Below are 26,245 nucleotides of genomic sequence, written 5' to 3'. Positions count from 1 at the left end.
TCCTTGCTCCTTGGTATATCAAGCCTACTTCTGCCTTTGCACTGACTACTGCCCCTGCTTCCAAAGCCCCTCTTTCAATACTTACATTTCAGCGATTCACCTCATTCCAATCACTGTGCAGTTGGAACCCTTCCGTGGAAGCCTCCACCTGACCTGGTTTTATTTGTCTTGGAGACTAGTCTGTACATGGTGTCTTATTTAGTTTAGCTAATTAATTAATTAATTAATTTTGGGGGACTTTAGAGACAGGGTTTCTCTGTATTGTTTTGGAGGGTCCTGGAAATCGCTCTGTAGACCAGGCTTGCCTCGAACTTGCAGAGATCTGCCTGCCTCCGCCTCCCGAGTGCTGGGATTAAAGGTGTGTGCCACCAATGCCCTGCTTAACTAATTTATTTTTGAGACAGTGTCTTACTGTAGTGTGCAGGCTGCTTTGGCCTCTCAAGTGCACCCCACAGTCAGCTTTGTCTGTCTTCCTCATCATAAAGTAAAACTCACGAGAGCGAGAAGTTTGCTCGATTTACAGCGAAGTTCCAGTGTGGGGGCAAGGCCCGGATTCTGTGGGCTGAGTGCGTGCTTGGAAAATGAACGAGCTAACGCAATCTAGGCTGTGATGGCTGAGACTGATTGTCAACTCGACATAAATGGGAAGAGGGAACTTCAGATGAGGAATTGCTTTCAAGAGATCGGCCTGTTGGCATGTCCGAGGGGCATTTTATTGGTTGCAATTATTGCACCGTGAGGGACCAGCCCACCGTGGGCAATGACGTCGCTACGCAGGTGAGCGTGGGCTGCATAAGAAGGGTAGCTTGGGAGCAAGCCGGGAATCAGCGTTGCTCCATGGCACCTGCTTCAGTTCCTGCCTTGAGCTCCTTGCTGGGATTTCTTTGGTGACGGACTGTAACTCGTACGGTAGGACAAACCTTCTCGTCTACAAGCTGCTTTTTGATCCTGTTGTTTATTGGCAGCAAGAGAAAGCAGGCCAGGGTACAGGGTTAGCTGTGATGCCATATCCTAGCTATGCCTTTCAATCTACTTGTTTGCGCTGCTCAGTTCTTTTCCTTCCCGCCCAGAATGTCGTAACTCACGGTCTCACACTGATCTTCAACTTCTCGTCCACACTGCAACTTCCCACAGAGAGATTTATTCCAACAGTGCAATCCACACCAACACAATTACTCCTCTGATGTCTTGGAGGACAGATTCTGATGAGCAGTAATTAAGGGAGAAAGGCCGCACGGCAATTGTCTGATGCCCAAGAAAGCTACACTATGTCATAGAGGCACCACCCGTTAAATTCTTTCACTAAGCAGACTTAAGAATACAAACGAGCACCCATAAGCTCATCTGATACCAGAAGCTACATCTTCCTTGAGAGACGTTTGTGTTGGCCGTGACTAGGGTAGGACATATGACCTGGCCGTCAGCTGAAGACATTAATGATTAACCCATTTCTATTAATCTGTGTATTTCCATGTGGTTTGGCTTACCAGAGAACATCCTCTCCTCCTGGTGTCACATGGCATCCCTCTCTCTCTGCCTACCTTTCCCAGAATTCTCCTAGTCCCACCTATCTTCCTGCCTTATTGATCAACCATGTTTTATTCATTGACCAATAAGAGAAACGCACATACAGAAGGACATCCTCATCTGGACTCAATGACATAGGGGATGTCCTTCTGTATGTACGTTTCTCTTATTGGTCAAACTTGGGTTTGGGATGTCATTTCTTTTTTTTTTTGGTTTGTTTGTTTTTTGGTTTTACGAGACAGGGTTTCTCTGTATTGTTTTGGAGGCTGTCGGTCCAGCCTGGCCTGGAACTCACAGAGATCCACCTGCCTCTGCCTCCCGAGAACTGGGATTAAAGGCGTGTGCCACCACCGCCCGGCTGGGATGTCATTTCTTAAAATTACATTTATTTAATTAATTATTACCAACATCCAGCATTCAGGTCTGACTACTCCCACTGCTCTGCCTCTGATAAGCCACCTCCAGACTTGCTCTTATCTGCCTCAGTTTACTGGTGAGAATAGCACAAATTTTGTTCTCAGTCCCCATGAAAACAGCATTTTACAGTGTCCTCCCAAAGGAGCAAGTCAGTGTAGACAAAAGTTTCTGTCCCACCTGGTCCTGCAGTCATTTAAACTACAAATAAACACACAGAGGCTTATATTAATTATAAACTATTTGGCCTGTGGCTCAGGCTTCTTATTAGCTAGCTCTTTCTTAATTATTAGTCCATTTCTATTCATCTGTGTATTTCTATGTGGTTGCGGCTTACCTGTAATTCCCAGGTGTCCTACCTTCCTAGTAGCTACGTGGCGTCTCCTTGATTATGTTTCTCTATCCCTGTTTGAATTTCCTGTCCATTGGCTGAAACAGCTTATTCATCAACCAATAAGAGAAAAATATATTCACAGCATACAGAAGGACATCCCCCATCAATCCAGTCCAGATTAATTTATTAAGAGAAAGTACCCAGGACTCAGAGACCAAGGCAGAGCAGTGTGGCCTTTGGAAGACACCCTGGGATGTCTCACCCCCACCCCAGAGGCCAGCAGGATGCCAGCAGGGCTGATATGCGTCAGTGTTTCTTTGGTGGGATCCATGATGTGATTTCCATCACTAGCCCTTCTCTCTCAGAGAGACTGTCTCCAACAGAAGCAGCTGATGATCTTGTCTCGTTCCCCCTCCTGCGCTCTGGCTTGCCACTCTAACACCTAGCTTAATCTGCCAGGAGGACGCTGGCAGATGTGACTTGAGCGAGGGCTTGGGACCATGCCCACGAGACAGCTCTCCTTTCTCTCTTCTGCCTCTGCTTTCACTGTGAAAAGAGCCCGCTTCACCAGCGCCCTGCTCCTGAGGAGCGAGCCCTAGATTCCTGGGACAGGAGCCCAGCTTTCATCACCTCACAGGTATCAGGACAAATCGTTGCTGTCATCATCCTCTGAGGTTTCTTGGTGGCCATCTTTGCAGACACATGGAGGTGATGCCGTTGGCGGTGTTGGTGTGTTGGTGGTGAAATGGAGACTCAGGCCTGAATCAGCTCTCACTTGCAATGTTGGTCCAGGCAGAGGCCTGCTTGCTGTTCCTGTGGGTCAGGGCTGTACCTTGAGCTGGAAAAGATTTGTCATCTAGGCTGACAGCCTGGACTGGTAAATGAGACTCTGCGTGATAGAGTTTTTCATTACACAGAAGGACTTTGGGTGCTGGGTCATGGTGGCACAGGACTATTTCAGAATAAAAGGGAGAGACAGTCAGGAGAGCCCATGTGGTGCTGCTGCAAGGTGCTTTAGAGCCTGCAGCTGCACCGAGTGGGAGCTGCCTGCCTGCCTTCCTGCCTGGGTGCTGTCCAGGCATCTAAGGGGAACAGGCTCAGGCTGACTTCTAGAGAAGTGGAGGTGAGCAGTCCCCCATTTCTTACTGGTTCCTAAGGTAGTCTATGGAGGAATGAATCTCTCCCCCATTTCTCATTGATTTTTAAGATAATCCCAGGAGGGATTAAAAAATCTCTCCTTATCTCGTGGGGGGAGGGGAGAGGGAGTTAGGAGAAAGAGAATGGGGAAGAGGAGGGGAGAGGAGGACATGAGAGAGCAGGAAGATTGAGTCTCACCATTTCTTGTTGATTTTTTTTAAGGTACTCAATGGAGAGACAGAACGTACTTCTTTGTTGTTCCTGATCACTTACGGTTTTCTACATTTCTTTAGAAATGGGATTATGCCAGTTTAGAGAAAAGCATACAACTATTGACGATGTCTTCCCTTAGGCAAACTCACTGGCTGTCTTAGGGAGAGCAGCTCTCTGTGGACCTCAGTGCTGATCCTAAGATGATGGGCTAATTACGAACAGTAAAACAAATCCCAAACTCAGGCTGGTAATTGTGACAGCACTTGCCACAACTGTCTCTTAAGGCGAATAATTTAATTATTATGATATATAATATGATATATATGTTGTTTTTAACCCTGTTTCTAGCAACAAGGGGTTAAAATGGGTGCACAGGCAGCCTTCAATAAACCCTCGAACTAGAGACTACTTGGAAGGAAGGACGCAAAGCAGCGACGTCATCAAAGATGGCGCCCTTGTGCTGCAACAGGCCAGGGTAGATGCGCGATCCCGGACGCGTTCTTTCCGCCAGGGATGCCTGCACAAGTAGCTCAGAACGCCATTGCTGAGAGCAGCCTAAAGGACACACAACCAGATGGGCACGGACACATGAGCGCACATGCACACACACACACACACACACACACACACACACACACACACACGGAATGCTGGACCATCGAACCATCAGAGAAATAAATACAATGAACTCTATGGAATTTCTACTTGTGTCAGCTATATGGTGTTTTCCTATGTACTATTTTCCTCCCCCCTCTCGATTCACAGTGTTTAAGCACTTCCAAGTAACTTAAACATACCTGGGCATCTTGAAACTTGATCCACTTAATCTGACAGCCACAGCTATACACAAGCAGGAGGTGATCCAGACCCCTCTAGCACAAATCCCGAGCAGTTCAAAAGACCACCGCAGTGGGGAGGGGCTCTGAAGGTCCCACCCCTAACTGATAATGACAATGACAACTGATAGCTTCTGAGGGAGGGAGATTTTTCTTTTTGAGGGGATAGCTACTGGTAGGTTGTCTATGCCTCAGAGGATGACTACATACCCATGTGTACAAGGGAAGCACTAACTGGACTTAGAGAATCATAAAGATAAATAAATAAATGAAGTTGGGAGGGAGAGGTATTGGGGGACCCTGAGGGGTAGATGTGATTAAGGTAACTTTATAAATACATACGATGTTTTCAAAGAGTTAAAAGCAATAAACAGGTAACTAAAGAGGAAATACGGAAAATACAGGGCCTTCAAGCTGACCCTGGAGCCTCAGGGTCTAGAGGATGCTGGGAGAAATTTCATCCTTAGGGCTGGGACTTCAGTGTGTAGCCATGCTCACCCTCCCCAGCCCCATGCCCAGTCATGCTCACCCTCCCCAGCCCAGTGTGTAGCCATGCCCACCCACCCCAGCCTCACTTCAGTAGATTATAACTGGTAAAATGCACAGAAAAGTAGTCTGTCTATTTATGGCACAAATCTCTCAACATATGACAGAAATTTTTTGTAAGGGTATTTTGTGTGTGTGTGACAGAGAGAGAGAAGAGAGAGAGAGAGAGAGAGAGAGAGAGAGAGAGAGAGAGAGAGAGAGAGAGAGAGAGAGAGAGAGAGAGAGCATGTACTTGTGTGGGGTCTTCCTCCACTGCTCACCGCCTTGACTCTTAGAGACAAGCACTGCTCACCGCCTTGACTCTTAGAGACAAGTCTCACTGACCCTGGAGCTCCTGGAACCCTTCTGCCTTCACCCTCCCTCGGTGCTGGAATCTGGTTGACATCACCACCCTGCCTTTTCTCTAGGTGCTTGCATCCCCACACAAGTCCTCATGCTTGAACTGTAGGTAGTTTTACTTGCTCAGCCATCTCTCCAACCCCAGGATCCTTCTAGATCTTTTTAAAGCCATAGTTTAGATAGAACCCGTTTGTGGTTTTTGCGTACAATAGGCAGAACTATGATCCCTCTATGATCTCTCATGGAATGTATTATTTGTCTGCTCAAGGTTCACCCATCCCTAGGGGCTTCTCCAAGACCCCAGGCTCATTGCTAGTGTTTCTTAAGTGGCTGCCAGATCTTCCATTAACAGTCCCAAGTTAGAAGGGAAACTTCATTCACATAAATATTCCCCGGGGTTTTCACTCTTTCTAAAAGGTCCTCTGAATGGCTTTTATCCCCATTTTAATTTTACAAGAACCACATTGCTACATCCAAGTACAAGTGCCGAGTTTTGCTGAGTCCTAAGGCCATTTTCGGGCTTGCAGGATAGCTTTAGAAGAAGGAATGAGAGGAAAATGAGAGGCAACAGCAGGCAGAATTCACAGAAGAAATGAGGTAACCCTTCTGGTAATGGAGATTATTCACAAATGGGCTGTAGGCTGAGAGAGGGTGAAGCACCATTGACTAGGAGTCTGGAGGCTCCCAGGGGGCCTCTCATCAACCTGCACTCAATGGGCTGCACTCGTGATCGCCTCCATTACCATCCATGCTGTTCTTCTGCTAAAAACAAAACAAAAAACGAAGAGTCACAGTGGAAGGTTTTGCTGGGGAAAGCGGTGGGATTTTGATTGTGCTAAAATAAGTGTAGGTCTGAGGCTTTACTAGAACAGATCAATCCTCTCAGATTTTATGATAAAAGTCGGATGGGGCGTTGCCTTTCTTACCCAGCTATTGTGAAGATTAAACACGTAGCTACCTGGCATTCCTGCAATAAATGTCTTCTCGTTTACTCACGCTTTTATACCATTATTCAGTCTACGAAAATGAACTGAGCACCTACTATGTGTCTTTACTTTGGCAGATGGTGGCGGAAATAATGAGGACCATGACAGACTCCAACTCAAGACTCATGCCCTCATAGCATTTACACGAGAAGAGTCAGGCAGTAATTAGATATTAAATATCAGTTATGCCGGCAGTTGCTGCAAAGAGATCGCTTACGACAGCAGGACGTGTACCAGAGACAACAGGAGGACATCTTTCTCAGGAAACTCAAGTTGAGTGGAGACCCAAGGGCAAGGAAGGTCATAGTTTTGAGCAGCGTATACAATGTTGACAGGGGACTCATGGTATCTTGGGAAATAAAAATGGCCACGAATAATGTCACACGCTAGAAAGCACACAGTAAAAGGGAAGGGTAGCAGCCTTTTGGGCCTCATGGAGTAAGACGCCAGCTTACACTTAGGTTAACTCCCGAGCTCAAGACCCAGAACTGCACCCTCCACCAAGGGGGCTTGTCTGTGGACTGACTCAGTGCCCAGCCAGTGATTGATTTGATTTTCTTTAATGGCCACTCAATGCAATTATTCATTGACCAAAATAACCAGATCATAAACAATTATTTCAGTTTTCTTAAGAACACATTAGCTTGATTATAGCAATAATTGGGAGAGATGACCCAGTTAATTGACTTAGCAGAAAATGGGTTTCCCTGTGTATGCAGAGCTTAATGTAACATAATATGGTTTGGATAGAATGTCCATGGAAATGGAAAGATGTGTGTGTGTGTGTGTGTGTGTGTGTGTGTGTGTGTGTGTGTGTGTGTTCATGACAAGTAGTTTGGGCTTTAAAATTAGATCGTTGTTAATGATCTTTTAGCACTGATCTCGTGGTGACCTGACATGACCTGATGGTTTATTATTCACCACTTGTAAATTCTAAGCACTTGCCCAAGTACCTTCTTCATCAAGGCAAGCGTCATATGCTTGCCGGAGAAATGTGCTGTCATGTGACAGTTGATATGGGAGAGCCATCTTTCTGGTGTCCACCCATCTCATGATGAGACTGGAGTCGGGAGTGAACTTGGCTGTGAATGGAGACGCTGTTGAAGTCACCTGGGCCGAATGAAGCCTAAGGAACCACGTTTGTAAAGTAGGGGCTACAATACTCGCTTATTTCATGTGTGTGCTGTGTGCCTGAGTGTGTGTGTGTGTGTGTGCCACATGCATGCAGAAACCTTAGAGTGTTGGAGGGGGGCCTCGGACCTGCTGGAACTGGAGTTAGAGGGTTGTAAGCCACCATGTGGACTGGACCAGGGTCCTCTGTAAGAGCAGTGAGTCCTCTGGACCTCTGAGCCGTCTCTCCAGCCCCCACTTCCCCCAGTTAAATGAGGTACAACACACAAAGACACACTCAGTGAGCGTGTGTCACCTTTTCCTCTTCTAATCAGAGCTTACGAACCAGACACGGCAGTGTACGCCTATACTCTAAGCACTGAGCAGTCTACGGGAAGACACTGTGAATTTAAGGTCAACATGGGAAGCTCATCGAGACAGTTTCATCTCAGAAAAACAAACCAAACAAACAGAAATCCAAGGAAAGCAAACAAAGAAAGGCCTCATGACTGCCGGCAGCAGTTCCCAGAAGGAAGGGCCATGGGGAAGGACAGTGGAGTCCAATGGGGGGTGTCAGGGCAGGACTTATCTGTAGGCCTGTCGGCTTCACTCAGAGCGGAGTGTTCGTGGGACACATCTGGCGAATACTGAAATAACATAGACCTGCCATGGCTGTAACACTTGGTCCCAGATGGGGCAATATGTTAAATGACAAAATGTGTTTTCCACAGTTCTGAAAGCCAAGCTGCCAAAGTCAAGGTCCTGTCACTCTCTGTCACGGAGGGCCTTCTTCGTGTACACTCCCTTGGTGGAAGGCAGAAGGCAAGAGGAGTTGGGAGGGGCTAGCCTCTCCCCAAAGCTCTAGCAGGAGGGCTCTATGCCCAGCAACAGAGGCTCTGCTTTCAAGTGGTCACCGCAACCTAAGAATGCGTCCCCTCATCACCACCCCATTCAGAGTTGAATTTTAAAATATGGATTTTAGGAGAGGAAGAATAAAACCGCTGCTGTGGCTGAGTAGACCCCAGTGTAGGCAGCTGTCCTTTCTACACACACACACACACACACACACACACACACACACACACACACACACACAGAGAGAGAGAGAGAGAGAGACAGAGACAGAGACAGAGACAGAGACATAAAGAGAGACAAATAGATACAGACACACAGGGAAAGAGAGACTACAAAGACATGCAGACAGACACACACATACAGAAAGACAGGCAGACACACACACACACTAAAGAGAATCAGACAGACATAGACAATACACACACAGAAAGACAGACAGACACACATGCATACGCAGAGGAAGACAGACAGACAGACAGGCAGACACACACACACACACATACACACACACTCACTGTTCTGAACAAACTCCTTTCTTTAGAGGAAAGCCCCTGCCAAATCCCAAGACTGAGCTCATCCATCAGGCCTTGGACTTTGTTACCTCGGTGCTAAGAGAATTTGTCTCCCAGGTTATTTATTGTTCTCTTTGAAACACACTCGTGTTCTGAGGAAACCAGTGGATCCCTCCGCCTGCCATAGTGCCTGCTCAGAGTGAGCTTCCTGCTGATGTTGGGACCCTGATCTCATTAGCTGTGAGATTATTAATCTCCTCACAGACAGTGAGCAGCAGCTGGTTGGAGGTGATGAAACTTTAAAAGACGCAGTTGAGAGGTTTGTGAGAAACCACACCAAAGCCAGCCTGCAACCAACATCCGGATGCCTGTCCCCCACAGACTGGCTGAAACATGCCGAGAACCGAAAAGCCCCACGAGGTGGTGCGAGAAGCCCACAGTGCCCGTTACTCACGTTGTTGATTCCTTAAACCCTGGGAGAAGAAACCACAGAGTGAAACCCTTCTAACCTGTCACATATGTCTCTACGCCCACTTTCCACAGCAGTGACATGGCCATTGGCAAGTTGCCTAGAGAACTATCTGGGCTCAGGTCACAGAGTTTCTTAGTTTACGTCCCTAGTCCTGCTTTCTCAGCACCTGGCCTGGGCTGACGCTCTGCACTGGCTCAAAATGCACATTATCTGAGTGAAGCGTAGTCTTAAACCTCCCGGTACTTCCAGAAAGGACACCAGTAGTCAACCAGATTGCCTGGGGACGGAGCATGATGGCTTGAGGCCAAGAGTGCTACCAAAGTTTGCAACGAACCAGGTCTAGATTGACAGTCAGACTGAGCTCAGGTATGGGGAGGCTGTGCTCCCAGCTCAGGTATGGGGAGGCTGTGCTCCCGGCTCAGACATGGGGAGGCTGTGCTCCCTGCTCAGGTATGGAGAGGCTGTGCTCCCGGCTCAGGTATGGAGAGGCTGTGCTCCCGGCTCAGGTATGGAGAGGCTGTGCTCCCGGCTCAGGTATGGAGAGGCTGTGCTCCCAGATCAGACATGGGGAAGCTGTGCTCCCAGCTCAGACATGGGGAGGCTATGCTCCCAGCTCAGACATGGGGAGGCTGTGCTCCCGGCTCAAGTATGGAGAGGCTGTGCTCCCATGGTGGCATGCAGGCAGACATGGTGCTGGAGAAGCAGCTGAGGGTCCTACCACTTGCCTTGCAGACAACAGGAAGTGCTCTGTCTCACGGGGAGAGGCTTGAGCATATATAACACCTTAAAGCCTGCCCCAACAGGGACATACTTCCTCCAACAAGGCCACACCTATGCAACAAGGAGACACATTCTATTGGTGCCGCTCCCTATGGGGAGCCGTTTTCTTTCCAGCAAACACAATATGATTAAACAAGTGAACAAACAAAAACCCCCACTTAGCTGAATGTTTAAGACTGGGGTTTTTAAGGACTTGGGGTCTGAGCAGCATAGCATTCTCATAAGCGTCAGGTCCCGGGTTTGATTCTTAACAACAAATTAAACATGGATTTTATGGTATGTTGATGAAAAAAAAGTCAATGTGAAAAGACACTGGAGGCTTTGTCAGAATTTGGATTCAGCGTAGAAATGCTTGTATTGGATCTTGGGTAGACATGTTGCATTTTGAGCGCTTTAGAGGATAATTTTACAAGGGCGAACACATGAATTTCCTGTTAATACAAATCAACACACACAAGGCTTTATTGAGTCCAGCACAAAGGACTGCTGGGAATGTTGCAAAAAGTTCAAAGGAGAAATTGAAATGAGAACTCCATGGAGAACACGGGATGGCGCAATGGGCCTCGGGAGAACTTGAGAATGCCTCTCTCCCGCCAGCTGAATGGTTGGCTGCGTTCCATAAGACACAGTCCACCCCAGTTGCTTCCAGCAAGAACAAATGGTATTGCTGTCAGTTTCCTCCAGCTTGTACCGCTGCAGAATGGAGGAGGAGAAACTGCTAGGAAGGTGTGCTGCAGAGGGCAGCTGACAGTCTAAACTGCAAGTCTCCAAATGCACGACTTTCCTTGCTGGTCTGCAAGGAGACTGTCAGACTGTGAGACTGCTCCGTTACACACAGGGGTGCGTGGATGGTGCAGCTGTCCTCACCATGGCCGTTCAGACTGAGTTCACAGTCCCTGCAGTCTTCTCCGTCATTTTCCAGCTGGTCAACATTTATTTAGCACTTACTGTGTGCCAGGCCATGTGCTTGCAGTGCAGCTGTGGCCTGTGTGTGAGGGGCACACAGAAGGAAGCCACTAATTAGCTGCTTGATGAAGAAGAACTCTTTCCATGCAACCACCAGTAGGAGGCCAGAGGAAAGATGTATCATTGTCACTTGAGAGCAGTATCACGGAAGGAATTAGCACCTTGGGCTGGAGGTCTCCAACGTCAGTGTGTTTATTAGCTACTGAAGGCAAGGTGCCTGGGTGAGCCCTCCAAGCCAAATCACATCAAATTATAGTGTACATTGTATAAGCGTGACCAAGTTTCTGTACCTCATTGCTGTTTTCAAAATGAAAGGAGATATATCCCAATAATTTCTTGTGAGGATTAAACAAAAACCCAAAACAAAACAAAGCAGAAAAGCAAGGTTTTACAGTCACACCCAGCACATAGTGTTCAATAAACAACAGACATCCATTAAAACGCCAACCAGACTATTCTCTGTCCTGCAGCATCTCCCAGCCCCGGGGGAGGACGGGATGCATGAGGAAGGGCCATGATGGGTTAAAGTGCCAGACAGTGTAGGGCCTTTTCGTGCCCTTTGCATTGAATGTGTACGTGTTGAAAGATCTGGATAGATACTCCTGGTCAAAGGTCACTAAATGACTGAAGAGTTTAACTTACACCGATAACTAGAGCTTGAGCCAATATATTTGATGAGTCTTGATTTTAGATGCAAGCCCTGGAGATTTCCAGCTGAAGCTGTTGAACACTCGCAATTCTAACAGCAAATTTTCTGGTTGAATGTCATGAGATTGTCTTACAGGTTAGGAAAAAATTAAAAAGCACAGAACTGATTGAGTCCTGATCAACCCCAGGCTGAGAATGAGTGGTGGCATGTGAATGTGTGTATGTTACATGTGTTACATGCTTAGACTGTGAGTGTGTGTGTGTATGTGTGCGTGTGTGAGTGAGAGAGAGACAGAGAAACAGAGAGACAGAGATACAGAGAGACAGAGATGAAGGAAAACACAGAGACAAGGTCACATATAGATCAAGCAAGAGTCAGGAGCTGATCCAGAGACCACACTGACCCCCATCATCCCCAGAACATTCCCCTTGGATCAGGGTTATGAAGCACTGCGTGGAACCATTGAATTATTATTTTTTTATGAATTGTTTCTCTGGGCATACTTTAATGCAATCTAGCTAGAAATGGGCTTCTGGTTGAGTCCAGGTGTTTTATCCAGAGTTCTTCGATCCATGAAGCATTCTGAAAGATAGTGCACAACAAACCGCGGGGTTGGTTCAAATTATTGGTTAAACAATCCAGAATTCCACACTCTGAAAATGGCTTACTGAGGCCAGAGAGAGGTGACGTCCGGTAAAAGATAGCAGTTCTAGGTATCCAAGAAAGAGTGAGATGACACACAAGATCTCCCAGGAGAGCTCAGCAGTACGGAATCCAGGTCGGAGGCAGCAAAGAACGAATATTACTCCTAGGGCTTTTGAATTGTCTGTTGGTGGGTTTCTGGTGATTTTTATACCCAGTAGAGCTTGACCACTTGGCTTAATAACCTTCTTGAGCATCTTTATCTGAACATGTGTCAAAGACAGAGTTCTCTCTCTCTCTAGAAGGGGTTGAGCAGGAGAAAGATCCCCCAGGATTCATCACCAACAACAAGGATGATTTGAGGTTTCAGCTGTGGGCCAAGTCCTCTTTATCTTCTGAGGTGCTTGGAGGTCTCTGAACCCAGAGCTATCCATGGAGGACTCTTGGTGAAAAGTCAGCAGGCTTCAGAAGAGTTGAACTTAAACTGTAGGTTTAAGTCCAGTAGGATCTTAACTTGGATGTAAGCCCTGAAAGTGCCAAGGTCACATCGTCCTTGGTTTTTAATTCTGGAGTTTCTTTAATGAAGAACTTTTAGAAGATCAATAAAAATGTTCCAGTTAAGCTGCTAATGAGAGAAATGACCTTTCCTTTATGGAAGGAAAATACAGGCTGGGCTTCCACATAGCAACAAGGAGGCCAGGCTACGGAATTTTCTCTGCAAATTGTGGTTGCCTTTGTGTGCCGTAGTTTGTATAATATGCACCAAGGTTATTAGAATCTGGTAACTTTCTTTGCCGCTTATGAGCAGACCATGCGCACTGATAGCAACAATCTAATTATTCAAGCTGCTGGTATCCAAGATCCTGTCTCCCAAGATGAATGTGCTGGCCTTATGAGTTTCCTTCTGAGTGAGAGACAGCAGGCCTCAATAAATTGCACTGAATTGCTGCAACAAACAATGGAAATAAATCAACTGCTCCTGTCAAGTCTAGATTTGGTGATTTCAGCCTTGGAGTACGTGAGCCTAGTTTTGTTGAACAATAGACTCAAGCCAGAGCAACGTTGTGAACCAAAAGAACACAGGGCTTGCTAACTGGCTCTAACCTCATCAGATGAACTCACTGTCACTGCGCAACTATGTCACCTGGGATTGTCCCGGGTTCCCATGCATTCCTCTCTTCTTAGACTTGGTTATTGACACTTCACATGTGGGTACTTTGCCTGCATGGATGGGATGTGTATGTCTGTAGAGAGGCTGGAAGAAGGCATCAGATCCCCGGGAGCTGGAGTTACAGAAGGTTGTGAGCCACTGTGTAGGTACTGGGAACAGAATCCCAGCCCTCTGCAAGAGCACCAGATACACATAATATCCCAGCAGACCCTTTGCTTTCCTTCCGATGTTGGTTTTACCCTGCAGCTTTCGACCCTCCCACGTTAGTAGTGGGGTCTGGAAGGCTGTCCACACTCGTGGAGATGGTCTTATATTGGAGCTGCCCTTGACGTACTGACTGAGAAATCTGCCATTTTGCCAAGGTTCAAATCCTAGTTCCCTACTTGTTCATTAAAGTGAACTTGGGACGTCTTTAATGATTCTATGACTTCATTGCACACATATCGAGGTGATGTTGCAAAAAGGTGTTTTTAATTGGGATAAAATGAGTTGTAACATGCATAAAACACATACATAATGGGTCGCTCAAAGTAAAGTTAGCTATCTTTTTTAAATTACTGCCATGCAATTGATGGAAACAAGTCTGTGCTGGAGTGCACTTTCCCAAATTCGTATGTTGACAACTTCATCACCATTTAACTGTTGAGAAGGAAGCGAGACTTGATAAAAAGAGGTGATTAGGTCTCCAGGGATAGAGTGATGTCCCCATGGGGGAGGATCAGCTGCCGTGAGTCTGGGCTTCAGTCTAGCGGGGCCTGGTCTCTTACCCTCTTGTCCCTCTGTCTCCCTCCCCGTTCCTTCTGCTCGGGGATGACCCAGAACGAAGGTGCTCACAAGATGCTGGCCTCACACTCTTGAGTTTCCCCCACCCTGAAGGTTCTGAAGCTTTACGAGCTGAACAGACCTCTCTGTTCGTTAGAAGAGACCCAGCCCCAAGTGTTCTGTCATGGCAGCAGAAATGGCAGTCCTGTAGAGTGGACACTCTACACGTGTAGGTAGGAAGAATCAGAGCAGAAGTCCTAGACGGGCAGTGTTATTGCAGAGGCTGTAGCTGGTTGGGCGCTTAGCAGGCTTTGTAGATATCTGTCGGCTCCAAAATGTTCTTATGCTAGTAAAATCCTGTCTTAGTTAGGGTTTCTGTTGCTGCAATGAAACATCATGTCCAAGAAGCAAATCAGGGAGGAAAGGGTTTATTTGGCTTACACTTCCACGTTGCTGTTCACCATCAAAGGGAGTCAGGGCAGGAACTCAAGCAAGGCAGGAACCTGAGGGCAGGAGCTGATGCAGAGGCCATGGAGGGGGTGCTGCTACTGACTTGCTCCCCATGGCTTGCTCAGCCTGATTTCTTACAGAACCTAGGACTGCCAGCCCAGGGATGGCCTCTCCCACACTGATCACTATCTGAGAAAATGCCTTATAGCTGGGTCTCATGGAGGCATTTCCTCAACTGAGGCTCCTTCCTCTCTGATGACTCTAGCTTGTGTCAACTTGACACAAAACCAGGCAGTACAAACCCTGCAGAATATATGCATTTATTAGACTCGTTTATTAGATCAGGGGGTGTTATTGAGGATCTAGGAGGTGTTAGACAACCATGGAGTAGAGTTTTGTAGATCAGGGATCTGGAGCTCAAAAGGACTGAGAAATGTCTTTACTGTAAATCAGAGGGATAAATGTTGTAATTTAAGAAAAACAGAGCATGAGAGAACCATGCCACAGGGTTAAAGCAAAGGAGGTTTTTTTTAATTAGGGAAAGGGATCATAAAAAGGGAAAAGGGAAGGGGGGAGACCAGCTTCTGGAGACAGCAGCAGGAGAAAGGAGAAAGGAAAGAAGGGGGAGAGAGAGGGAGGGAGAGAGAGGAACAGAGGGGAAGGGAGGGAGAGAGGGAGGGAGAGAGGGAGGGAGAGAGAGAAAGGGAGAGGAGGTGGGCAGGGCCCTTTTAAAAGGGAACATAGTGAATGTGCACAGGAGGTGCTCTTAGGGGCTGCAGCTGAGGGCGTATCCTGTCAGAACCCCAAGACAGACCAATACAGATGCCTGAATACTAACAGTAACCCTCTGGCATTCATGCAATATGACCTCCAGACCCCAAATGTGCAGAAAGAATGTAAGATTTGCCATTGCCTGTGGATCATTACTAACATGTATTGGGGACAGCCTACGTACCCACTTAGACACTGAGCTTGTTTCTGTTTCCCTGTATGAAGAAAGCATAATAAAATGCCCCTGAAAAAGTCACCAACCTGCCCCCGAGAAACACAACCCATTCAGTTTGGTGCGTGACAGGCATATGACAGTTTAAAAGACACTTGCAGTAACTAAAGCAAAGCCTGTGTATGCGCAGCCAGCTGCCATATGCGAATATTTACATGTAAGTTGAAACCAATGAACATTAAACACAGTTACTGCTCTGCTGCCGGGACCCTGCCATTCTGCCCTCACTAAGAGCTGGAAGCTGCACCCTTCTGAATGTGCCACGAAGGCACCAGTGTAGTGTAATGGCTGAAGCCATCCACTAAGGTGAGGGCTGGAGGAGAGTGGGGGTGGGCACCTGGACCAGGTGAAGCCCCGTTGAGATCCTGATGATATACGGCAGTGTGCCAGGGAGTGAACATGTCAGTGTAGGGGCCACACTTGCTAACAACTACCCTCTCTTGAGAATTACCCCCTCCTGGCAGAGTTACAATTCCTCTCTAGTGGGCCCTGGTTAGTTAGGCTCTTCCCCCAAAGGGTCCTAAACACTTCCCAGCATTGCCACAAGGGGGCCAAGCTTCCAACAGTATCACACCCAAACCACAGCCCAGTAGCAGCTAGGAGCATTGCCCACCGGCAGCACCCACCACGTTTTGGGATGGGGAGACCAGCTTTTTTTTTTTTGATTCTGAGACAGTGACAAGTGTTCATTATCCATGACTTCACCCGTAATGCCATAGGTGGACCGCCAGCCAACTCACCCATTTTCTTGCCGGGATTGGCAGGCTGATGCTGATAAGGCACATACAGCAAACAGCCAAGAGTGAGGCTAAGAAGCCGCACTATTAGTTGCTTACTACAAAGCAGAGGAAAAAGACATTTTCTTCTGCTTGGGGGCGTGGAATGAAGGCTGTGGGCTGGGGTTTGGCTAACAGTGAGGACAAGTCTCTGGCCTTTCAGTAGAATTCTGAAATGCACTTTTGACCCAAACATCTCCTGACCCTGGAGGTCCTTTCCAGTTCCTTCTGAATGTAACTGTAAAGACAACCCAATTTCCAATCTAAGCAGCACTCGGCTCTGCCAGAAATCTTCCTACTAAATATACTGAACTAAGAGACCAAGTAGGAACACTCACAGCCAGGCTTCATCATCTCTTAAACACTCATTTGAAAACAAGGATCACGTTTCCATTACAAAGAATACATTGTAGCCACAACACCTGCAACGTTTGTCCAAGCTCAGGAGTGAAGACATGAATGAGAAACGTATGGCATTTCAGTACTAAAAGCTGCCCCCGAATAATAATTTGGCTCATTTACCAAAATATCACTTTGCATAATTTGCCTTTTAGGATCCTAAAGAAAATGGCTTAAAGAAATTGGATGCCAAAGATCTCAGATGGAGACTTAAGTCATCATCAATATGTAATTAGCACAGAGATAAAGGAGTTACAGTTGTGGGCAGGTGAGACAACTGGGTTAATCTGTTGTTTCAAAAAGGAATGTCTTGAAGACAAACTGTGAACTTCAGTTTGTTGGAAACTATAGCGACCTTTATGGGCAGTGAAAGAGTTGGAAGAATTGCAGTATGACATTTCCTAAATAAAAATGTATCAACTTAAATGTGAAAAATGAAAACGAAAATGTATTTGCTTTTTGATTCCTACGTTAAAATATTTCCATTTATCATTTTCTAGCTGCGCTGAACCATGGGGAAGGGGGAGCAGAGGACGGGAGAGAGCGTCTTTCCTATCTGTCTCATCGATCATTTTACTCACCACGTGAGGCCAGGCACTGAGATTATAGCTTATTGAGTTCAGATCTTTGAGACCCCATTTACTATTCCAGAAAGATGTGCTCTGATTAATAATAAATGATTAGCCACATAGTTAAGCGGAATGATTGGCACCTTTTATTGGTTGTCTTTAAGAATAATTGAATGAAATTGGCTGACCAGAAAGCCAAGGTTCATGCCACCCACGCCAAGCAAAACCCATCTGTTTGTAAACTAGGAAACATCCTCTTCCAAAGACAGAGTTCTTAAAGCTATCTGGAAATCTGCTTCATTGGATACCAGATGCAAATCTGCCTGCTAGCTACTGTATATTCCCTTTGTATTATGCAAAGACATTTAACCCTTTGTAGTAACCACTGAAATTGGATGCTGGCACATGCATTCTTTAAAGCAAACAAAATAATTGAAAATTAAACACCAGTGTAAACTAAGGGAAGTTTGGGAAGGACCAGCATTCCTTAAGATAAAGAAGGCAGAGTGAATCAACACTTAAACCAAACCCTAAAGTAGAAAGCTGTACTGTGTGTGTGAATGTGTGTGCATGTGTGTGTGAGAGTGTTGTATCTGTGTGTTTGTGTGCTCATGTGTCTGAGAGCTTGTGAGTGAATGTGGGATGGAGCACTTGGATTGGGATTACAGGTCCCTTTGTGAACTGAGGAGTGGAAAATGAGTACCATTTTTTTTCTTGTGCACCGGGCACTGACAGGCATTTCACAACCGATTTACACGCCCATACTCACTTTTCTTGGTGTGTTTACCCTGCGTCTTCCAAACCACCTCCCATCTCTCTTCTGAGGCCCTGTCTCCATCCGCACTAACCTACGTGAAGTGTGTCAATAAGCCCCTACTCCGGGGGTCCATTAGTTTAGAATAACTAAGAAATTGGGCTACAGGGGAAAGCAGGCAGTTGGTATATTCAGTTCCTGTGTATTCTTTGCAAAAACAAGCCCCTTGGGAGCCCTGGTGGCTGTCCCTCCTCCGTGTGAGCCCAGAGACTACGCTAGCCCCCTTGCATTGTCCCTCCACTTGTCACCTATGGCTAATTCTTCTATTGAAATCTCTCGTATGATCCAGCCCACGTGGCCGTCGGATTCCTGCTCTGACACTAATTCAGCATCCTCTGTAGTGTCTGTAGAGAGAAGCTTGCGGCTTCAGATTGCTCTAGGCCCTTGGCTGAGGTCGGACAGAGGATGCCTGAAGGGGCTGTGTGGCAGGCATCCCCAGGCTGGCAGGGAGTGGTACTGAGTTGCAGCTCTCATGTTCTGTGAGGCGACTGAAGGCAGCTCAGATGGTCTGGTGAAACCAGCTGGGCAGGGGGATGGGCAGGCCGGCTCTCCTGACTTCCCGCAGCACAGTCATCCACCCTGATGCTCAGGGACAAGGCACCAGGAGACGAAGGCATCGGCACAGCTTGGTATCACGGGTTCTGCGGGACACCTGAGGCCGAGGTGGAACTCCACGGGTTGAGGGGCGTTGGCTGAGTGAAAAAAAAAACCCGATGACTGTCTTTGCTTCCTCAGTTACTTGGCACCACACCAGGGGATTCTTTTCTCCTTCCAGAGTTTTCTTAAATTTGTGGCAATCCAACAGGCAAAAAGGCCAAACAGGTTTTCTGTGCAGAGAAACATTTATTTTTGCAGAGGGGGACAACCTGTTACTGTACGGTGAATGGAACACAGCAGTAAAATGACAGGTGGCAATGGCTGTCCCCGTAGATTGGTGAGTGCCTCATTCAGCCATCGTCAGGGAAACTTCCTCTTGCAATCGACGGGAATTAATACAGAGATCGACGACTTGACAATGTCCAGAGAGATATTGGAGCACTCAGTCCTAAATGGCATGTCTTTATCAAACCCTTCCCCTCAGGGCTCAGACGTTTGGAGAAGAGGAGGAGGGAGAGGAGGAGGAAGAGGAAGAGGAAGAGGAAGAAAGGTTGTAAGAGCCAGAGGTGATGGATGACTCCATGGAAACAGTGTCTTCAGGACAGCACAGGACCGAAACACGTAAGAACTCACAGAGGCGGTGGCAGCATGAACAGGGCCTGCACTGGTCCAAGCCAGATATGGTCCCTGAGGGAAGGAAGTGGGCACAGTTCACACCTGTAGCCAAGAAGCCTTCTACAGTTGGTGCCTGCTGGGAGAGGGAACATCAATTTTCTCCAATTCAGTGTCACTGGGCACATTAGTCACACCTCAGAGCAGCCCCCCTGTCCTGGAGTAGTTGACCAACACAAAACCAGCTCAAAGTTGCTTCATTCTATCTTGTCATATCAGTCTTTTGCTTTTATGTTTTGTTGTTTGGGGATTTTGTGTGTGTGTTTCTGTTTTTTTGTTTTGTTTTTTGCTCTTTTTTTGCCTTTTTGAGAGAAAGAGAGAGAGATAAACTAGGGGCAAGTAGGGAGGTAGATTCTGAGAGATCTGGGAGAAATCAGGGGAGGAGAAAACATGATAAAAATATATTGTATGAAAAATTATCAAGTGGCTATTTTGTGTTGAGTATTGAGATAGTGTCATAATACACGGTGTCAGGGAAGCACTCCCACTTCACAGATGAGAAGATTGCACATGGAGAGGTCCAGAAACTTCCAGAAGTGTCTCAGTTATTCAGTAGTACCCTGAAGCCCAGACTCACAGGATGCTGAGCCTTTGCTGAGAGCTGAGATGCTCACAGTCGCTGGCTCAATCCTCTCCCCTCGCTGTGTTTCCTCTGCCACTGACGGCACGCTGTCTGTCTGTCACACCTACTGGATATTGTCATCCCTTGCTTAACGCAAGTTCCCTTGTATTTCTCCTTCACCCTTTCCTTGAAGGGAAATCTCCCCTCTCCCCGTTTAAGCAAGACTGTTTTGGGTCTCCCACAGGTTTCAAATGGTTGAACCTAGGTATTGTCTAACACTTGTGTCCATTTTTCTTAAGTGGAGACAGCAGGTTGTCACTAAATTCTGGAAGTAGTGGATTGGTGTTATTGGACACCAAGAATTCTTCCCAAAATATAGAGGTATTCCCAGTTAGCCTGTGTGTCTTCAAGTTAACATCAGATGTCAGTGCACACGGAAGGTCGCTCGTAGCATCCTGGATGGCTCCTTTGAGGTTCTGTCACCAGAGTAGGATTTGCTCCCTTCCTGAATCTGAGGCCACTTCACACAGATCTCCTGATCATGAGGGGTGGGGACAGCTTTCGCTGGTCTCACTGATTGCCCTTATCAATCCTGTACAGCTCTTCTGATTACTCTGAGTTATGACATGTAGTATAATCTCACCACTCTAGAGCCAACCCTATGTGCGGGTGTGGGTGAACCAACCCTGAAGTTGTAAGCATGGGAAGCCGTCCCCATTTCTTACCTGGTGGACCAACACTACAGCTGCCCATGCCCAGACTCAAGGGTATGACTTGGCTGTCCCAACATCCATCCCATCTATGATCTGCTGGGGCTGTGAAGGGACCGGACCCGCAGACCCAAAGCTGCAGGATCTCCACAACAGAGGGCAGCAACAGAACACCCAGGAGGAGCCCAAGTGAGGGCCCAGCATCGACAGTGCAGTAGAAACCAGAGGCCTCGAACCAGACCAATGACTTTGCAATGAATACTTGCAACCAAACATATATGGATCATGGCGAGAATCACTGTGTCACACTGCAGCTTCTGTGATGAGATTGTTAAGTCCCTCCCTTTTTGTCCCCTCTTAAAGTTTGTTTTATTTGGGGGTGAGCAGGGGCAGAGGGCAGATGCGAAGGTACAGGGAAATAAATGGGATAAAGACATACAAAGGTCACATTAAATAAATAAGTAATAAAAAGAAAAAAATAGCCTTACCACTCATAGGCCAGACTTCAGAGCCAAGGTCACCTAGTGTGAACCCTGTCTGATTCTTCATGACATCACACTTCCTGGAGGAGGCTTCCACTGGCATTGTTGTCATTACCAATAATCCTACATCAGGCAAGCTGTCATCCTTTAATCCCAGCACTCGGGAGGCAAAGGCAGGCGGATCTCTGTGAGTCCGAGGCCAGCCTGGTCTACAGAGTGAGATCCAGGACAATCAGGGCTACACAGAGGAAACCCTGTCTCAAAGAAAAATCCTATATCATAAGCCTATATGGCTCATATAATCTAAAGTCTAGATGTTGCTTTAGGGCTCCTTCCTGGTGCTGCAACAGAGTCAGACACGGGTTTGGGAAAATGCGTGATGACTCTGCACCATTACATTGTTAAACAGGAGCATCCCTCCCCCCACCCCCAGCCTAGTGACGTTCTCTGCTCTGTCAGATCTTCACTCTCCACACCCCTGCTGAAAACAACTGACGATTTTACTCTGCCCATGTTCCCCCATCTAACAATGCCATGGATTTGGATTCACACGCCATGTGGTTCTATGAATCGGCTTCTTTATCTTAGAAACAAACAGTTATGATCTGTCTTTTATCTTTAGACGGATCGATAGCTCATTTCTTCTTTGTACTGCATAATATTCCATTGTTTGAATACACCACAGTCTATTTAAATCACCTGCTTTCTGAAGCGCGTGCTGGCTGCTTCTGAATTCTGGCAATCATCCTACTCCTGCTCTGAGCATCCACGTGCAGGGATACTGTGTGGACATAGTTCAGCATCTTCATGCAAATACGAGAGAGCTTGATTGGTGGGTGTGATGCTGTGATTATGTGCAGTCTGGGGTTCATTTTGTTTTCAGTCGTTAGGAGCGTATGCTTAGTTTCAGGCCTCCGCTGCTTCTCCAAAGCCGGTGCCATTTGCTTTCCAGCCATAAATCAGAGTTCCTCACCGCTCTTGGGGAGCATGCCCACGTCAGGGTCACAGGCATCCTCACAGGTGTGCACAGCATTGTGTCTAAATATTCCATTCCTTACAACGCGAGATGAAAAGCACTGGTAGGGGACGCCCTTCTGTATATGTGTTTCTCTTATTGGCTGATGAGTAAAACACTGATTGACCAATAGAGGCAGGAGGATAGGCGGGACTAGGAGACGAGGAGAATGTGGGGAGAGGGGCAGAGAGATGTCTCTGTCGATTATAGAGTTGATATATTATCCTTCTGTAGGTCTTTGAAAGGATTGAAGAATATCTCTCCATTTGGAATATATCTATATATCTAAAAAAAGCCTAACCTAACATGACTGTAAGTTTTGACTATTATAGGTTACTATAATCTGCAGTTATACGTTTTTAAATGAGCTGTATAAATACAATACCTAAACAAGAGTAAGAATATGACTATAACAAGTTGACTTTGAGTTTGTATCAATAAACTAAAACCTGTATCAATATAAAGTGTTCTCCCATCAAAGCGCATTTTCACAAGCACAGTTGCTAAGCAACTACCACATTTGGTGAGGTGTCTGTCCAAACCTACCCTGTCTTCAATCTGGTGTTCATTTTTTTCCACCACAGAGACCGTGTTATTAGCAGGACCATCACCTCCCTGAAGAAGGAATATGTGCATTTTTCTCAGTCTCAAGCTCCCAGGCCTTAGCTCGGGGACCTTGGAGTCCAGGCTTTGTTTAATGGAAGAATTAGGGTTGTGAGTGCGGGCACCACTCTTGCAACAAACGAAGCTATTGTTGATGACCACACTGGCCAATTTGTTAAACGTTTCGGTCAGGAGCAATTTACTTTACCTCACCACGTCTCAACTTATTCACCCCTGAAGCGGACAGAGTAAGTAATGAACGAAACTTTCTGGCAGCTGTAAGAATTATGACATAACAACAAAAAAGAAAAGGGTCATGAGCACAGTGAGAGGAGTCTACTAGGTAGACACTTAAGAATATCCCGCAAACTCAACCTTGGTAGAGTCCGGGGAAACGCTGTGCGCAGAGTAACTCATCTCCTGCAGTATGTACAACCCAGTTACACTAAACCAATTATAGCTCCTTGTGACCGATTGTGTCCCGTATGTTGACAATTCCCTGTATGTGACATCTAATAATTACAGCCTCTGCCCAATACAAACATGCACTGTTGTCACCATGCACCCTGAGTGCCATGCATTACAGCCGCCATGAGCCATGACTGTCGGGTCTCCTTTCACAGATGAAGAATCTGAGACACAAACACTTTCAAACGCCCATGCAACCCCCACCCCCACCCCTTCCCCCAGCTTCAGCAAGAATTAGAAACTGTTTAGGTTTGACAGCAGATACAAAGTGTTTTCTATTCGTGATCCATTAAACCAACTCTGCTAAAACTACCTCTTGCCTGAATGTTTTTACATATTTCTTTTCTCCTCCTGGAATAATCCAAGAAAGAGAAAACGGTGATGCCAACCAAACCCATCGTTTGCTTCGCATGGCATTTGTGGATGTATCTATCCTGCAGCCCCTTGGCATGCGAGTTTTGCAGGCTGTTTGGCCTCTATCTGGACTGATAAAACAAGGGTTCAAACCGGCACCTGTGATGGGTTTTGTGTTGACTTGGGGGGGGCAGTCTTGTCATGTCAGGTGTGTGCAGGCGTGCCCTCCACGATGGATCTGACCACTGCAGCTCGTGGCCAGATACAAAGGCGTGCGTGCGTCGGTCCTTGGCACTCATGCCTGGCATATGTCTAGAGGCCAGACTCAGTGCGGTGGAATCTCACTGCCAGCAGCACGGGTGTCAGTGTTGTCCGTAACCAAGAGTAATCGAAACCCCGCTCCTCCATCTTGCTGGGCTCCCCGCAGTCCAGCAGAGGAAGAGAATACCTCAAGAGGGGGTGCCCCAGAACAGGGCTTGGAGCTGCACCTGTCCCCCTTACAGGCAGTCGCAACATGACAGATGCCGTTCCGGGAGTCTGTCTGCCTCGGTCCCTGGCAAGGCTGAGGAGGAGCTCAGCCGCCGCTCAGCTTTCTAATTTCGGTCTAGCGTCTGAAAATGTGGTCTGTGCCGCCTGGGCACAGTGTTCCCCACAAGAGCACCACTTCTTGTCCTAGATTTTCTTTTCTAAAACCTCCTGGAGGCAGAAATGCTTCTCCTGCCTGCATCTCTTCCTACTAAAGACACCTCTAGCCACCATGCAAGCTGCAGGCAGTTAAGTGTGCCATCGTTATTAAGGGGCTACTAGCCCAGGGGACCTTTTGTCCTCATATTCTGTGCCAGCCCCCGTCTGTGCTCTGCCTGCCCTCCTTGTCCTCAAGACATGTGATGAGGCGTTTTTTTCCTTAGGATCCTGCGCATCAGTAAGTCTGACCCTGCCCCTACCCCAGTGCTTCCGATTCCCTTTATCTGCTTACTGGATCGCCATTAGCTGTTTATCTTGACAAATGTTCAGCTATAAATGTGATTTATGGATTTCAGAATTGAAAGCCATGGCTTATGCTATTATTCATTTCCAGGCAGGACTTAGCAGCCATGCCGTTTAGTAAGAGCCCCTTCCCGTGTCCCACGCAGAGCCAGTGAGCATGTCTGCCTTCTCCTTCCCTCTTGATTTCCACGCCAAAGAGCCCAAGTAGAATCTGTTGCTGGATCTATATCCCCTTCTTTTTTATTTTTAACTCTTTAGGAATGGCTTTGGAACAAGCATGGTATTTCTTTCACAGAGACTTGCGTGCTCGTGATGAACACGATCCAAAGAGCGCTTTAAAAATATTCCCCACAACCAGGTCTCAAACATGCACCAGTGAAGTTCTAGACGGGAACGTGTGGAGCAAAGGATCCTGGGAGACCTTACACTTAGTCCGTGCGTCACTCCTCTCACAGGAACAGCCTTTTAAGCAGCTCATATCTTTCTGAGTTTTCTCCCTTTATTTTCGTTTCGTCGCATGTGTGTGTGTGGGGGGGGGGTGTTTTGCCTACATGTAGGTCTGTGCAACCTGTGCGTGCGGGGTGCCCACAGAGGCCAGAAGAGGGCATCAGGTCCCCTGGAACTGGAGTTGCAGGTGGTTGTGAACTGCCCTGTGGGCTCTAGAGATGGCACCCTGGTCCTCTGTGAGAGCGGCCAGGGCTCTTAGCTGTGAAGCCGGCTCTCTGGCCTCTCTGAGCTCACTGTGGCAAAGCACACACAGTTTGGGTTCCAGCTGTGGGCAGTCGCATACCAGTCTCAGGGCTGTTCCTGCGCTAAGGGGTCAGCGTGTACGTCACCTGTCTTGTAGTTTCCCCCTGGATTTCCCCCTCCTGTCTGCAGTCAGGATCCCCAGGGAGGTTTCCCCAAGGTCAAGCCTGATCCTTGCTAGTTTTGAAGGGGCCCATGGCTTTTCCTTTCCTGTAGGAAACAAAATCAGAGCCTGGTTTGATCCAGCAGTCCCTTCCATAGTCCGGTGTTTCTCAGCAGGTGCTATTCTCTGTTCGTTAATCTTCAAAGAACTCAAAACTAACAAAATACCATAAAAGAACCGAACTTCCTGTGTTCTAATATTTTCTACCCTTGTATGGATTTTTTTAAATTATTATTTTATTGTCTCTTAAAGACTTAATATTAATATTTTTAAACTATTTTTTATGAAAGTCTATACCATTTTCTTTCTTTTGTACCTAAGCACCCTTTAAAGCATATTGTACTGTTTTAGAGGAATTTTTTTGTGTCTGGGCCCGGCTTTCTGTGTGTCTGCAGTGTTTTCTGACTAAATGAGCCAAGCCTTGAGGGGTAAGATTATCTACCATGTGGTTCCGCTCTGGCGGCTGGCTCAGCACCACTGTATGCCAACCGCCGGCCTGCCTGAGAGACCGTGGGGCAAGGAGGTCACACCCGACTCCCTGTCCAGAACTTTCCTTAGCTTCCTCAGGCCTTATGTTTGGATATTTGAGTCCCCGCATTGGAAGCCATGTGTAAGTCGGATTT

The sequence above is a fragment of the Mesocricetus auratus genome, unplaced genomic scaffold (genome assembly GCF_017639785.1).
Source record: "Mesocricetus auratus isolate SY011 unplaced genomic scaffold, BCM_Maur_2.0 Super-Scaffold_100013, whole genome shotgun sequence".
Lineage (NCBI taxonomy): Eukaryota > Metazoa > Chordata > Mammalia > Rodentia > Cricetidae > Mesocricetus > Mesocricetus auratus.
Note: the sequence above shows the minus strand (reverse complement) of the source record.